Source organism: Benincasa hispida, chromosome 8 (genome assembly GCF_027475165.1).
Source record: "Benincasa hispida cultivar pf3 chromosome 8, pf3_genome.v1.1, whole genome shotgun sequence".
In the NCBI taxonomy this organism is placed as follows: Eukaryota; Viridiplantae; Streptophyta; class Magnoliopsida; order Cucurbitales; family Cucurbitaceae; genus Benincasa; species Benincasa hispida.
Genome location: NC_143485.1, coordinates 30,768,234 through 30,781,498, shown reverse-complemented (window position 1 = coordinate 30,781,498; position 13,265 = coordinate 30,768,234). Strand labels below are relative to the sequence as shown.

Here is a 13,265-nt window from a genome sequence, read left to right as displayed (position 1 = left end):
ACGTCAATCTGGCACAAAGAATGCACATGCCCAATAGTGGGAGATCTCATAGCACCAAAAATATTAAATTTAACTACTTCACCATCAAACTCAACAGACAAAGTACCTTCATCCATATCGATCTTGGTTTTGGTTGTTTTCATGAAAGGTCGGCCAAGCAAGATTGATGCAGACGAAATGGATGTAGGTTCTTCCATTTTAAGAATGTAAAAGTCAGTAGGGAAAAAAAGATCATTAACTTACATAATGACATCTTCTATAATTCCTAACAGATGAATAAAAGATCTATCAGCTAAATGAATTACTAATTTTGTCTCAGTTAGGTCTTTTAATTTTAATTCTCGGTATATCTGGCATTACGTTAATGGATGCACCAATATCTAACATCGCTCTCTATTTTTATCTTCCCGATCACACAAGGTAGAGAGAACATACTTGGATCCTTTTGTTTTTTAGGCAAGTTCTTTTGAAGGATCGCAGACACAAATTAACTTACCACCATCTTCTCTTTTTCTTTAACTTTTCTCTTCCTCATGCATAGTTCCTTGAGAAATTTGGCATACTTTGGAATTTGTTTTACAACATCAAGGAAGGAAATGTTGATTTCCACCCTCTTGAACATCTCCAATAGTTCTTTATCCTTGTCTCCCACGAGCTCCTTTGGCCTTGCAAGCTTGGAAGGAAAAGGTGTTTTAGGCACATAAGCATTTAATAGAGGAAGAGGGTTAAAGGATATTAATATTCCATTTCTCTTATCTTGTTGTGTTTTCATTGCGGAGCCTGAAGAAGTGCTTTCTTGTTCTTTCAACTTTTGCTTTTTCGTTGTTTCAATTCGTGGGTCCAACTCTTTACCAAATCTAAGCGTTATTGCTCTCACATTCTCCCTAGGGTTTAATTTTAATTAAGATGGGTGCTTTTTAGACTATCTCTCCAACTTGCTCAGTGAGGTGGCTAGCTGAGAGACTTGGGTCCCCAAAGCGTCAAGGGCATTCTTTATGTCCTACTGAAATTTAATAGAATGGTCAACTACACTTTTCTCAATATCTTCCATGGACATACCGAAGGTAGATGAAGCTCCATGACTAGGTTGAGCTTGCTCGTTCTGTCCGCCCCATTTGAAATTTGGGTGATCTCACCACCCAGGATTGTATGTTTGACTAAATGGGTCTCGCGTCTATCTTGTCCATTGAAATTATATCTTCCAATAGCATTTACTTCAGGTATCGTCCCTTGTTGAGTGCTTGGGAAAATATCAACTGTATGTCTCGCTCCATGACACATTTGGAAAACCACGGTAGGTTGTCCCTTTTCTATCTTTGCTAACTGTTTCACAATAAAAACTAAATCAGATACTTCCTTGTGAAGGTCACTTACCTCATTGGCTAATTTTACACTGACTGAAACTCTAGTGCCAAACTGTTGAGAGTTGGCAACCATGGTTGCTATCAGTTTCATCGCCTCAGTAGGGGTTTTGTTGATTAAGGCTCCTCCTACAACTACATCAATGTTGCTCTTGTCAATCTACATTAGACCCTCATAGAAATACTGAATCAGTAGCTGGTCTAAAATCTGATGGTGGGGAAATTTTGCACAGGTCTTCTTGAAACGTTCCCAATACTCATGAAGTGTCTCCCCATCAAACTATATTATACTGTAAATCTCTTTTCTGATGCTAGTAGCTTGAGATTCTGGGAAAAATTTCTCCAAGAACTACCTCTACAACTCCTCCAAAAATGTAATACTCATTGGTAGAAGGATGTAAAGCCACTCCTTGGTGTATTCCTTCAACGAGAAGGGGAATGCCATCATGTTGATTTGCTCTTATGTAACCCAGTTCGGTCTCATGCCATCGCACACAACACAGAATTCCTTCAGGTGCTTGTGCGGGTCTTCACCTGGTAGACCAGAAAAGAAAAGGAGTAAGTGAATTAATCCAAATTAGTTCAGATAGGCAATGCAAAGAGGCTATTGAGTGAAATCAGGTGTTGCGAGCTCCCTAAGCGTTTTTTCACGTTCAACCATGATTGGTGGTGTGTTTTCAAGAACACCTTCTTTTTCAGACTCTTCTTCTGGAGTGTCTTCAACAAATATATTTCTTTCAAGCACAGCTTGTTCTCTTCTCTCTCTTCTGATTCTTCACTCCTCTCGATAAATTTCTACAAAATAGAATAGTCTAGACCCCTTGAGAGGGTCGATCATGCATCAAAAAAAGAAAACAAATTAGCAAGGAAGGAACTATAAGCCCTAAAAAATTAAGAATTTGTTGGCTCCCTAGCAATGGCACCAAATTTGGTGTGATGATGCGCTAGGTCGTATCACACCCCAAATTAATTTTTGTGCCTTACTTTACTAAATATAGCAAGGGAAGTACGGAGTCGATTCACAGAAAGCCGATATAGATTTCTTAACTTTGAAACTTATAGAATGTAACCGAGGGGGTTTGTGAAGATGGTTAATGTAAATTGCATGAAAATTGAAATGCACGGAGTGAATTGAGTGAATTTTGTGTAAAAATAATCAATTGAACAAAATACTTAGCTTGGATCGCTCTAATTTATTTCATTCCCTTTCAAATCTATCATAGACTTACTCATACAATTAGTGTGAGATTTTTGAATTAAAATTTAGCCTACTCGTTTAGAATCCTAACCGGTAGTCCGTAAAATCAAATTAAATTAAAGAAAAGTGAGAATCCTCTACTAATCAATAAAACAACAAGCATTAAGATTAAGGGCAATGCTAAGCCAAACAATTGATTTCTATCGTTTAATCAATTGTTCGAGCGAGATTTATCTAGATTAGAAAGTAATGCTTATCAAATGGAATCCCAATTTGACTTCAAATACTTACTTAACCCTTGCTTCTAGGTGATTACTACCTAACAATTACAAATTAAGGTTAACCAAAGCAATCAATCACACTAATATAGCCAATTTATCAGATTATCCCATGCAAGATAGATTGTAGATTAAATTCAAGATAAAGTCTCATAAAATTCAGAACAATCTCAGCAGAATTACAACTTAAATCTCAAGAGTGGAAAAAAAATGGAGATAAACTACAAGACCCAAGCTAAGTATTTACCTCTTAGCCACAATTCATACTCTAAAACCAATAATCAAGCTCTATGATGCTAAAAATGGCAAGAAATTCCAGTATTATGTGGAAGGGAGAAGGAAAACAAAAATGGCAAAACAGCGTTATAACCTAAGCTTCAAATAGAAAAATCAATTTATATCAGACATCGGAACATTGTAACGTTGCGCATGGGCGTTGCAGCACTGTGCAAGTTATCCAACGTGCCCCCATCTCAAGTTCGTAGCATTACAACGCTATATAGAGCGTTGCAACGCTGTCCTGTTTCTTCATGAAATAGGCAGCTTCTGTCTCTTAGCGTTGCGCAATGCTCTTTTCGAGCGTTGCAACTCTCTGGCTAGGCAGATTTGCAATTCTCTTGGCTTTTTTTCTCTTTTTGTGCAATTTAGTTCCTATCTTGGCCTCCTTATCATCTTTTTGCCCCAAACACTTCATTCCACCCCTTGTACACTCGAGACCTATAAAGATATCGATTTAACACATTAAATAGTTTAACGATCCTGAATTAAGTAGAGGGAGATGGCACATTTTCGGTGTTATCCTTAAGTTTTAGTGGAAAAATCTCACACTAATTTTATGATTAAGTCCATGATAGAATTAAAATAAATGGGATAAACTATTCCGACCCAAGCTAAGTGTTTTGTTTCGATTGATAAATTTTCACACTAAAATTCACTCAATTCATTTCGTGCATTTAATTTACTTCGCATCATTTTCATTTTCATGCAATTTACGCTAATTAGTTTCGCAACCCCCCCACCCCCCAGTTTACACTTTATAAATTTCGAGGTTAAGAAATCTTAATCGGCTCTCTAAGTATGACTCCCTACTTACCTTGCTGTATTTAGTAGAGTAAGGCACGAAAATTAATTTGGTGCAATAAACCTAATGTTTACCACCTTTATCCTTTACTTTCATATATTTATTTTTCTGCATTTTCTCTTTCCACACTAAATCCCTTCACTTCACCCCATTTTTCGCTTTAATTAGAGAATTGATCTGCACAAAACTACCCTAGGTTTCCTTGTGCTTTGATGTAGTCTTACCACTAATACTACCAAGTTTTACAAGATATTGATCATCAGTTTATAAATTCCATTTGAGTCTAGACCCCTAAATTTATCCAAAATTTTATTTCATCATTTTTATTTTATGCAATTTTGTATCTTTTTCATAATTTATAATTCACCAACTTTTAAGAAAAATAAACAAAAAATAAGTTTCATTTCCTTCTCTTTCTTTAAATAAATAAAATAAAAGATTTCTTTTTTATATCTTTGCATTTATCTTTGCATTTTAGGGAGGATGAAATTTTGAAATTTAAATTTTCATATTTTGTAAGATGAAATAAGGATTTTTTGTGTAGGGAGAATATGAATGTTCAATTTTTTTTTTTTTTTTTTTAATGAAAATTGTATTTAATCAACTTTGGAATGACCAAATTATGTCAAACATTTTTCTAAATCAATCAAATAATCCTCATTTAGTTTTCTTTTAATTTCTTCTCATTTATTTTTTTTTTAATTTCTTTCTTTTAAATTTGATTTAATTTATTTTTTTCCTAATCAAGAAAGATTTGGAATTTCTATAAATGGGAGGTTCTCGGACACATACCCAATGAAAATTTCGGTCGAAATGTCGAATTTCAAATTTTCGCGCAGAGAATTTCAATTTTCTCCCAATTTCTCAAAATTTTGAAATTTCCATCGATATTTTGAGTTTTTTTTTATTGTTTTTTTTTAATTAGCTATGCTAGCTCAATGTAAGTTTTTTCTCTTATAAAAATTTTTCATTTTCAAGAAACCACATTTATTTTTAACTTCATTCAAAAAAAAATTCGTTGAATTTTTACATCATTTCACTTTAAAATTGAATTGGAGTGAGTTTTGTTTCTTTTACCATCCAAAGCTTTCATCTTCAAGAAATCAAAATTAAGAAAAATCACATATATTTATTTTTCACTTCATTCAAACCTTTTCTATTGAATTTTCATACCATTTCACCTCAAAATTGAATTAACGTGAGTTTTTTCTTCTTTTACCATCCAAAACTTTCATTTCCAAGAAATTAAAATTTTCACTTCATTCAAGTCTTTTTCATTCAATTTTTACATCATTTCACCTCAAACTTTAAATGACATGAGTTTTCTAATATTCATCTCATTTTCTCTCGAGCTCTATCTACTTGTAGAGTTTTCTTTTTCTACTTTATTTTCTATTATGTTATATTATGTTTAATGTTATGCTTTTTGTATCCCTCATATATTTAATGTTATCATTTTTATATCTTTATTATGTTATGTTAGGTAAGTTTATTGCTATAATTTTCCAATTTTTTTATCCACTTCCTTGTATAATAAACAATTTACAATTATTTTGTATGTAAATATTTTGTATCTTTTAATTTTGTAATTAGATACCAATATTTGATATTATTTTATAATTTTTTTATTTCTTTTTTAAATTTCTGCTCTTGCATCAACATTTACATTAATATTCCGCAATATACATCAATACTATCTTACTTTATAGAAATAATGATTAAAAATGGTTAATAATAGTCTAGTTTAGCAACAATCAAAGTTTCATTAATTACAATACCTTTAAGGTTCAAACTATCGACCTCGAGGTTTAAGGTTTGATTCCCCCAACCCACACTTTAATTACAATGCTTTTCAAAAAAAAAAAAAGTTTCATTAACAAAGCCTAACAATTCTCATCAATTTTCATAAAATTTTCCAAAATTTTCATCAATATTTCCATAAAGTTGGAACCTTGATATTTCCATCAACATTGATTTTTTGAATTTTGCACATACTCCCAATACCTAAAAAAAACAAAACAAAACAAAACCCCAAAAAATATTTTTTAGTGGTTTTTTTCACAATTGTTTTCCTCTCACATTTTCTCTCTCTTGATATTTTTTTATAGCCTCTCTCTTGATATTTTTTGTAGCCTCTCTCTTTTTCTCCTCCAACAATCCATCGACCTCTTAACTTCTCTCCACCTTTTCTCTTGCTTTTTTCCTTCTTCTCTCTCTCCACATTCCTCTCCATAAACCAAAAATCTATCTCAGAATCTTTTCTTTTCCTCTCATTCTCAATTTTTTGAACAATAATTCTTTTTTCACAGTTTGTTTTCTCATCTTCATATTGTCTCCAATTCCTTCAAAGACGTTGTTTTATTTCTTAGTATTTTTGTTTCTTTTATTTAATATGCTAGCATGTTTAAATCTATGTTAATATGTGCTTCTTTATCTTTTTAAATCTTCAAGTAAGATACTTCTTTGAATATTGATCATAAAACACTTTTTTATATGTATTTAATCATATGTCCATATTAAGTTTGTTAAATCTCAAGTATATTTGACTTATGTGTTTGTTGTGTGTTAACCTTTAAATTGTTTTATTTCCTGAAAACCACTTGAAAAGTATTTTCTTTGCTTCTTATTTTGAGGTCTTTTTGTTAGATTGTATGTGTTTGCTGGTGTTTTTCAATTAAAAGGCAAGAAAACAAGATTCGGGAGTCAAAAGAATCAAATCGGACCAAATCCCCTAAAAAAGAGATGAAATTTTGAAAATTGGCAAAAAAAAAGGAGTGAGAGCGCCGCGAGCTACAGAAACAAAGCCCTCGAAGTTTTGTCGCAGCACACGGCGACCTAGAGTGTCACAATGCTACCTTTCCTAATGTGATTTTCTACATTTTTGGAAAGTTTTTCCTATAAATTCAAATGTTCATCAGCCGTCCAAATTATGAAGTTTCATTCCTAAAGTGAGTTTTCCTACAAAAAAGAGTAACAAGTGTGATGGGAAGAGTTGGAGGTCGTTCAAGATCCCAAGGTAAAAATCAAGACAAGATTGATGAATTTTGACGATAGAGAATCACTTCGACAGTAGCGTTTTCTTGTTCTTTCATGTTTTCTTGTTCTTTTCATTCTCTTTGTTGTGTATGTTTGTCAACTTGTATGAAAATATATGTTGGACGACTACGAATGGCTAAACTCTATAGTTTTAAGGTGTTGATGAATTTACTTATGAAGTTAAGTTGATGCTTAGTACCTTTATGGATATTGTAGAATGATATGTTTTTCAACGTTATTATACTTATGTTTTTGTTTATTGGTCATCAACGCATGTTCAGTTAGATGTATAACTGAGAGATTGCATGTCTAATCGGATCTATAGCCACTATAAGAAATAATACATTTTATAGCCTTTAACTATACTGATGGCTCTCAAAAAGAGCTATTATTCCTAGCTTAATTTGGGCTCATTATTGGATTTTATGTGTTTATTTTTCTATTTTTGTAGGTATTGAGCAACTAAGAGGTAGAATTGACAATTTGGAGTTGAATGGGGTTAATTTGAATCAATTTGGAGGTGATTGGAGCATTCGGGCTTCAAAGGAGTCAAAAAGACCAAAAGGCCCCTGCTTCAGCGCCGCGACGCGCGTAAATTGCATTGACCTGATGCTCGCCCAATGCTGTAAGACAGAATACGTAGCATTGCAATGCTCACAAACAACGTTGCAACACTACGATGTTGAAGGTTGGGAAACCCTCACATGCGCGCAAGTGAGTGTCAGCCTACTATTGGACTTCTGTGCCTGACGCTCGAAACCAGCTGCAACAGTGTTGCACTGCTCCACATAGCATCGTGACGCTGTCCCTTTTTCTATAAATATATTCTTCCGATTTAGGTTAAAAGGAGAGTCAAAAATTAATAGGGATAGGCTGAATTTCGATGGAGGCTGAGGAGAGATTCTATTTTCTTCCTTTCTCTCTTTATTTTTAGTATCATTAGGATAGTTTTTAGTTTGGTTTTGGATTATGAACATGTATTGGATCGTATCTCATTGGTTTATCTATGAATCGGTGAAGTAATCTTTCTATCTAGTTTTTGGATCGAGCATTAATGTAAATTATTGAGTTTTCTGCCCAACTTTGTGTTTTAATTCAGAATTGTGTTTTCTTTGAATCTTGCTTGATTTTGAATTGCATTTGTGTGTTGGATTGATGCCCCTATCATGATTGCAATTTTATTGCTAGTTAATCTCAAGCTCGCATGTATCCTAGTAGTTCGCCCATGCTTTGAGTTTATTCTAGTAGCATCGATTAAATGTGTATGCTTAAGTTTATAGGTTGACCTTGAATGTTCGCAATTGCATGTTTAACTTAGAGTTGAAGAATATATGGTTAATTGAACATGGTTTTTCCTGACAATTAATTGACATAGTTGAATCCTAAAGCTTAATGCATGTGTTTCTAGTTCTTTATGACCTCTAGGAACCCAATTGAATCTAGAAGCATGTAGGTTAGTTAGGGCACGGTCTTTCCAGCCTTAATTATTTAATTAGGAGGCTTGATTGGTTTTGAATTAATTGATTGTCGGCCTTTGTAGAGATTAGTTCATTCGCATCAATTGGGTAGCTATGCACGCATAATTCGATGACATGATTCGTTGGCAGAAATCGATTTTAAATTATATTGAATGGCTACTTGATTCAAAAACTAGATGAACCAATTATTGTTTTATTTATCCTTGCAATTTATCTTTCTTGCATTTTTTCAAATTTCAACTAAAAACAAAAATCCCCTTTTATTGTTTTTCCAAAGTCAATTTTAACTTAAAAGAAATTAAGTCTCGCTTCTCTGTGGATCGACCTTGTACTTACCATTGTTCCTACGTTTTAGTAGTAATAGGAGTAGTTTGGTGTATACAAATTTTCTTTTGTTTCAGTTTGGAGTCGAATCAACGACATCAATTCTCAAGCCGAACAAAAATGGTGCCATTGTTGGAGAGCACTCCAATTAATATCTTTTAGTTAAAATTGACTGTTAAAACTTAAAAATCCAAAAATATTTTTCTTTTCTTGTGTCTACTTGTTTTTTCATGGCAAATAACATGAACATCTATCATGCTCTCCCAACGGCACAACGAGAAACACAAGAAGTAAGGGAGATTAGTGAGCTTAGAAATCAAGTATCCAATCTAACCTCTATTGTTCAAGATATGGCTACTATACAGATACAGAATTCGCGTGGACCTGAGCGCGAATATTATTCTCCTTGGGAGATGCCTAGCTAAATGTCGTTGTCGATGCCATTTCTGTCTGCTAATACAGGTATTTCTTTAGAGGATATAGTTAGAGAACTTTCTAATCGCTCTGGTGAGTTTGTGCAGAAATGTCCCTACTGTTATCAAACACCTCTGAGTTTCCAACAAGATAACTTCTATTCTGGACATGAAGTTATAGTTGAGCTTCGGAGTCTGAGTGACTGCATTGCACAGATTACTGAGTTAGTTAAGAGTCTTGGGAACCATCATCTTTTGAGGATGCCAAGTTGAGCAGTGGAGATATTCGCATCGGTTAGTCTGCTGAGTAGCTGGTTCCTAGAATTTGACGAAGGTAAGACGTTGGATTTCTTAATGTGTTAACGTGCTAATGATTTTTCTGAATGTGAGCAAGAGTCTATTGGGTTTCACCTTGAAACTCAAGCCCCCATGCTGACGTCAGAAAATCATTCAGAGCCTTCCCACTTCTGTGGCACCGAGGTCGACCTTATGAAAGAGTTCGCATGGATGGGACGTGTTTCGTCAATGCCCATCTATATTCATTCCAAGGGTAGTGAAGGGGTTTTACCAAGGCAACCTGCATGAAATGGAAGATGCGGTAATCATTGATGGCAAGGTCGTGCCATTCAGCACCCAGGACATCAATCAACTCTATAAGTCAAAAGACTTTTCAGGAGCACCCGGCAATAGGTTGATTGATAGTCCTAATGATGAACATTTGGAAGACACACTGAGAATATTGGCGTAACCTGGCACCCAGTGGACCATCTCTTTGACCGGCATCCAAATGCTTGCATCCAACCGTCTACTACCTGAAGCGCACCTTTGGCTCTATTTGGTGAAGAAAAGACTCCTCCCAACAATGCACAATAAAACCATCTCAAGGGGCAGAGTCATGCCCGCATACTACATTGCGTGCGACATTTCTATTGATGTTGGACGCCTGATTGCAAGGCAAATATGAGGGTATGTTGGGAGGATTCGTGGACAGTTTTTTTTTTCCATGGACTATCACAATTTTGTGCCTTTCAGTGGGTTATGGAATTGAAGACGTACCCATGGCTGAAGTCCATGGCCTAATCAACACAAAGATTTTGCGAATCCTGTTGAAGGATTCGCCATACTGCCCATAGCCTCCACCCAAGCGTCCCATCATCGATCTGAATGCACACAACCTCCTCGACCCATAAGGGAAAGGAGGTTGTGCAAAGAAGTTTTGAGCGCAACCTCCCTGATGAGCCCACTGATCAATCTTCACCTTTGGTCATCCTCCCTCCTAGCCCAACTATCCCTTTATCCCCTCTCCCTGAAGCTCTCACAAATATCCTTCTCATCCCTGACTCAGATCCCTAATCACCAACAATTTCACCCCACTAACAATCACCAACCCACTCCTCACAGCGTACTTTGCCTAATGTTAATGACCCACACGATTTGAGTGCTGGTCCCTCGACTCAGCCCCAAAACGATGCTAGCGAGACATCAAAAGCATCCCCACCCCATCACCCTTCCATCGAATCCTTAGTTGTTGTCGTTGATGAGACACAAGCCCTTCTATCCCACGAGTTCTCCTTCTTCTGAAAATCACTTATGGAGTTATGCACCAACAATGATATGTTGCGTTAGGCGCTGGTCAACGTACAACGCAACCTCTTTACTATTCGACAGAACCAGCAAAGTACAACGCCAAGTTGAGTCCGTGGAACTGAAAAACTTTGAGTAAAGGAAGATCGAAATTCATCAGGGACGCAAGTTTTAGGAATCATAGAATCTTCAACTTTTCTCTACTACTCTGAACTTTCATTTCACTATATCTTTTCAGTTCTTTATCTATATGCTATTCAAAAAAAAAATGTTTCGTTTAAAATCATTTGACCCTCTCACTGTTTTTCTTGCAACGATCGAGGCGCAGGATTGCGGAGGTGATACACGAAGAAGCAACTTATCTATTTCGTCATCGCAATCCAAATAAGATAAATCGTCGCAAAGAAGGATGCATCAACATACAATGCGGGCGATAACGCAAATTTGGGGGTTGTGTTCTTCCTTAACTTTATTTCAAATTTTGCACTATCGCATCGCATTTTTCGCATTTTGATTTTAAAAGTTTTATCACCGCATCCTCTTTAACTACTGCAATCACTTAATATTAATAAATTTAGTGAGTCGCCGCATGAGTTCTTTGTCAATTATGATTTCAATGATGAAACACATGCTTCTATTTTTTTTCATATATACTAGAATCAACTTAATCTTAGAAAAGTCACCTAATAAAATATTTCTAGAAGTTAGAGGTCTGCTAGCTTTCTTTAAAACTCTCTTTACGTAGCATCCTAAGAACATTGCATGACTTCTTTCAATCTTTTGGCAATGAGAACATTTTCGCATTTTAAATTTGGGGGTGAGGTATTTATTTTTGACCTTGCTATTTTTAGCTTTAAAAAAATATATTGAGAATAACAACTCTACTGTCAACGCAATGGAAAAACCCATGTTGATAAGAGTTAAGTTGTGAAGGGAACTTACCCATAGTTGAATGTCTGCATGACATACGTGGGGGCAAGCCAAAATGAAAGTAAGTCGCAAGGATCAACGCATAAATACAATGACCTAACTCTGCTGCCAAGAAGGTATGAGTTTAGTCTGAGAAAGAGCGCCTTGCTCGAAGTTGGATGTCCGCATAACCACGTGGGGGCAAGCCAAAACGAAGGCAAGGCACTTAGATCAGCGCAAGGTCAGAAAAAAATAATAATATCAAGAAATATGCAAGGATAAAAATCATTTGACACCCCGATGGAAAAGTTTTCTTTTTGAAATAAATCATGCAATGTCCCGGAAGTTAATAAAGTCCTTTTGAAGGTTAAGCTTGCGGTCCCTAGGTCTTAGAAATATTTTCATAGGAGACTTGAATAAGACTTGAGAAAATTTTGGTGTATAGGATTAGAATGAAGTATCCTTGAGAAATCTAGGAAAAGAAAATTGTGGTCGACTTGCTAAAGGAAATCTTTAGCTTATGCTTGAGGACAAGCATTGTTTAAATTTGGGGGTGTGATAACAGGCAGAAATTCACGTTATTACAGTGTTAAGTTCTTAAATAATGTTGGCTTACATTGATAAAATATGTTAGATTGTGTCCAAAAAGCATTTAAGTTTATAACATTGCGGTCGCATGCGTTCATCGCATAAGAACAGTTCATTTTTGTATTTTTTATGCAGAATATGCATTACCGCAATGCGAAAAGCACGATTACAAGAGATCACGGACGAGCGTAGCATTACTGCAAGGCTTTGCGGAGATTTATGTTCGAGAACATCTGCTCAAGAAGGATTGCCGCATGGAGTCGGCACAAGTTGGTGGGCGAATCTGGGTGAAAGGCATAATTAATCACGATGGGACAGAAAGTTGATGACGGTCGAATCTGAATTAAGTTGACAGTAGCTAACGATAACAAGTACATTCAACTTTTCGGTGACAAATATTTAGTGCATCAGTTGGGGAATTAAAGCCATCCCATTTGTGCAATCATAAGAGAGAAGCCGCCCTTCACCCCGGAGCTCTATAAATACCAAAGGTATCCTTCAGAAAAGGGGTTAACAAGTTCACCTGCTCACCAATTTAGGAGCTTTAGCCATGTTCATAGTTTTCTTTTATTTTTAAGGCGGAGCAAGGGAAGAGTAGAGACATCGGAAGATCGCTCAGGGAAACTCGATACAGAACCCGAAGGCGTAAAAGCAGAGAGTGGACCGACTCTTGCGAGAGCTAGATTATCTTTTGAACAAGAATAGAAAAACCGTGTAAAAGTCTGGGAAGCAAGAGATTGCTACCAGGCTCTTTATACTCTTCTTACATGGTTATTTTGTACTTCATCTTTATATTTATACAATGGAAGTTCTTATTCTACATCTATTCACTCTCTTTGCACGCATGAGTAGCTAAATTTGTCGAATGGATTGAGAAGAACTAAGATAACATGACCTAAGATGTTCATTGCTAATGATTATCTTGTGTCATGCTATGCCGAACATCCTTTTAGAGCTACTCGAGAGAGAGTCTAAAGAAAGAACCTAAGACTTGAGAGAGCTAGGTTAGAATCTA

At 35.6% G+C, this 13,265-nt stretch overlaps 1 long non-coding RNA gene across 1 annotated transcript; it reads left to right on the top strand.

Moving 5' to 3' along the window:
• The first annotated feature begins 6,034 nt into the window (after positions 1-6,034).
• Positions 6,035-7,989, top strand: LOC120083489 (uncharacterized). Its single transcript, XR_005483436.2, has 2 exons — positions 6,035-6,987; positions 7,406-7,989. It is a non-coding gene; the product is annotated as an uncharacterized LOC120083489 (long non-coding RNA).
• Positions 7,990-13,265: the final 5,276 nt, after the last annotated feature.